Raw genomic sequence first — 4,262 nt, forward strand, 5'->3', positions numbered from 1 at the left:
TTCTTTACTTATTTTAGGTTTAAGGAAGTTTGTGTAGGTCGCATTCTTTATCGTAGACCGATGAAAGTTCTGTATTTAGATCCGCCTACTCGAGACAAATTCAGCGATTGCTTTGCCATGTCTGTGCCGTGAAGCAGTCGAGCTGGATAAATGTTTTTCTAAGGACCACCCCTTTGACTTAACGTTGCAGTGAAGTGAAATTCAATGGATGTAATGACGCAGCCAAAATACAAGTTTATTCGACAGAGGACGTTGGCATGGTCCTAGGAAGTTCTGGATGGCTGTCTTCTGACATAAAATGAAATCAATAAAATAAGTAATGTAAAGATATTTTAAAAGTAATTCTAGTGCCCGGTTTTGGAGACTGTCAGTTAAAGAGGAAGACTATGTGAGAGGTTATAGACCTACAGTCAGTGTCCAGATTTCAGTTTCCATTTAACCCATCTGAACGGTAGGCTATATTTCCCTTGACGTGCCATAGGCCTATTTGAAGTCCCCATCTTGTGACTGTCGAATGTGTACAGCGCCTCACAATCATCACACATAACATAGCCGGCACTGCTATCATCCTCTTTTACCACTTCACCAAATCTTTCCCAAACTTTACTTTTCTGGCCCTCCCTTCTCTTTACGTTCAACTCTCCATTTCTTTTTTCTTATTGATTTAAACTCCTTTTTGCCTCTTTATATTCGACGTTAACTGTTTCTTTCCCAAACGCATTTGGCGATAGGCTATTTGTCACGCGTACAGTTAGCCCCTGAAGTTTAAGCTTATTTACTAATGCCAGATTTCCTAAAATAATGACAGAAAAACCTCAATGTAGCCTATATATATAAATTACACAAGAATTATACATTTATGTATTTGTTAAGGTGTTGTCTTCTCTGTATTCAACAAGCCGCCCACGCACCCTTCATCCACACAATATTTAATGACCCTGAACACATCCTCCCCGCTGATAACCACAGGGACTGTGGGTTATGAGTCAACCCGCACATCACTAACACACGCACACACACACACGCACATACACACACTGTCACACTCTGGGGCCACGACTTCAGACTAATGACTCTCATATGGTGATTGAAGCTGTTATGAGTCTGGTTTGTGTGTGTGTGTGTGTGTGTGTGTGTGTTATGCTAAGGTTTGTGTGTGTGTGTGTGCGTTTGATAGTGGTTATTAAGGCTCGTTGCTCTCCTCCAGTCACTTGAGGCTTGTCTCTCTATCGCTCCCTTCGTTTTCCTGCTGGGGTCGAGATTGAAAAAACATGAGAAGTCTTCCTCCCTCTCATCTCTCTCTCTTCACACCACTCCACCTCTTCTCTATAATCACTTCACCTCTCATCTCTCTCTCCTCACACCACTCCACCTCTTCTCTATAATCACTTCACCTCTCATCTCTCTCTCCTCACACCTCTCCACCTCTTCTCTCTAATCACTTCACCTCTCATCTCTCTCTCTTCACACCTCTCCACCTCTTCTCTATAATCACTTCACCTCTCATCTCTCTCTTCACACCTCTCCACCTCTTCTCTATAATCACTTCACCTCTCATCTCTCTCTCTTCACACCACTCCACCTTTTCTCTATAATCACTTCACCTCTCATCTCTCTCTCCTCACACCTCTCCACCTCTTCTCTATAATCACTTCACCTCTCATTTCACCACTCACTCTCTATTTCCTTTGTTTTCTCACCTTTTCACAGCTCTCCTGTCACCTCTCACTATCCTATATCTCTCTATCCCTCTATCTCTCCATCCCTCTATCTCCTCATCCCTCCCCACCCATCTTTCTCTCCATCCTAACCTCCTCTACTCTCTCTCTCTCGCCATCCTCTCCTCTACTCTCTCTCTCTCTCTCATCCTCTCCTCTACTCTCTCTCTCCATCCTCAACTCTACTCTCACTCTCTCTCTCCATCCTCTCCTCTCCACTCACTATCTCTCTCTCCATCCTCTCCTCTACTCTCTCTCTCCATCCTCTCCTCTACACTCTCTCTCTCTCTCTCGCTCTCTCTCTCTCTCTCTCTCTCTCTCTCTCTCTCTCTCTCTCTCTCTCTCTCTCTCTCTCTCTCTCTCTCTCTCTCTCTCTCTCTCCCCATTCTCTCCTCTCCTCTCTCTCTCTCTCCATCCTCTCCTCTCCTCTCTCTCTCTCTCTCTCTCTCTCCATTCCTTCCTATATCTCTCTCTCTCCTCTGAAGTGCATAATTGGACTGTCCTGTCCCATCCATCCCTCTCTTTGATATAGGAGTGTGTTTATATGTGTGTGTGTGCGTACTTGCGTGTGTGTGTGTGTGTGTGTATGTATCTGTGTGTGTGTGTGTATGTGTTGTGAATGAGTGCTGTGTTTAGTTGACTAGCAGCTCTGCCAGTCTGATCCATTATGCATAAGGAGTAATGTAAACCACTGAGGGTTATAGACCTGCCTGTCTTGTCTGTCTGTCTAACTCAGTGTTTTTCAAACTTGGTCCTGGGGCCCCCCCTTAGTGCACATTTAGTTTCCTGCCCTAGAGAGAGAGAGAGAGAGAGAGAGAGAGAGAGAGAGAGAGAGAGAGAGAGAGAGAGAGAGAGAGAGAGAGAGAGAGAGAGAGAGAGAGAGCAGGAGAAAACATGAAGTAGATATTAAAAAGAGGTGAGTACTTGACCTCAGTTCTAGGAAAGGTTGACATGGGCTGAGTTTCAAACAGCACCCTACTCCCTATGGGGCCCACTGGTCAAAAGTAGTGCACTATATAAGGAACAGGGTGCCATTTGGAACACAAGCCATGGCCACTACTGATTACATCATGCTGCTTTATTCATCAGATAAAGGTTTTACTGAGAAGAAGAGTTGTTGTCTCTAGCCGTGGTACATTAACGTGTGGCTGTCGTCATCCAATCAAGTCGATCCGATCACTGTCTGATGGAGATTTGTTACGTCTACACATGGTAATAGAATATGTCTCTTATCTGCCCACTTCGTCCGTGCTGTGACCAGATTCCCTGGTCCCTCCCTGTATGCAAATTAATCCAACCTGCCTTGGAAGTCCCCTTATGACACAAAATAAATATAAATCGACAGCAAACAGCACACTTTTATAGTCAATAATGTTATACTCTCATAATTACAGCCTACCTTTGTCATCCAGCCATTCAAGACTGGTTGTATTACTGTCCCGATAACCTCGACCTGTCCACAGCCGTACAAATAAATGTTCTGAGAATCTCTCCCGTCCCTAAAAATGTGACAGCACAAACGAGCTGAGGATCTGGATGTGTTTACAAAATACAAAATGCCCAGCATAAATCAAAATGACTCTTAGCAGACAGCAGCAGAAACAGGTTAAGTTACAGAGTAGGCTGCAGTGCATCTCCGAATAGCACAACGCGTTATCCAAACAGGTCTGGACAGGGTTGTTCATGGATGTTTCCATTCGTTGTCTTTATAACATTGTAATCTTGTTTTGTAAATAACCTTTGACATCGCTATCTTGTGACGGTGAAGTTGTCTCCACCTTTTATTTTAACGCCACGCTAGCTTCCACCTCAACGCTGCTTGAGAAAGAGCTGTTGCATTATATTCCACTGCAAGGTCATCTAGGTCAAGGTCAAGGTCATCTAGGTCAAGGTCAAGGTCATCTAGGTCAAGGTCAAGGTCATCTAGGTCTTCATATGTACTCAACATGTTGGGAATACTTCAGCTCCAGCTCTTTCTTTGATTACCAGTGATTTGTGATGGTGGAAGTGGCCTTAACCATGCTTATAGAGCGCTATGCGTTTTTACACATCCGTTTGGACATCGTCTGCACTTTATAGCAATTTGTCTGGAAAACGCTCAAAGATTCACAGAACAGAATATAATAGAATCTAATAGAATCTAATAGAATCTAATAGTCCAGGCGTCAGATTCTTATTCAGTAGGCCTGTAGGCATAAACAGTTTATCAAAGGAACAGAAATGTGACATGCTGGGAGAACAACCGTGTTTGGTTTCCTCCAGATCATTGATCAGTGATAAACTGGAATTACAGTGAGGGAAAAAAGTATATGATCCCCTGCTTGATTTTGAACGTTTGCCCACTGACAAAGAAATGATCAGTCTATAATTTTAATGGTAGGTTTATTTGAACAGTGAGAGACAGAATAACAACGACAAAATCCAGAAAAACGCATGTCAAAAATGTTATAAATTGATTTGCATTTTAATGAGGGAAATAAGTATTTGACCCCCTCTCAATCAGAAAGATTTCTGGCTCCCATGTGTATTTTATACAGGTAACGA

This window comes from Coregonus lavaretus (assembly GCF_964263955.1).
Source record: "Coregonus lavaretus genome assembly, contig: HAP1_SCAFFOLD_3331, whole genome shotgun sequence".
NCBI classification, from domain to species: domain Eukaryota; kingdom Metazoa; phylum Chordata; class Actinopteri; order Salmoniformes; family Salmonidae; genus Coregonus; species Coregonus lavaretus.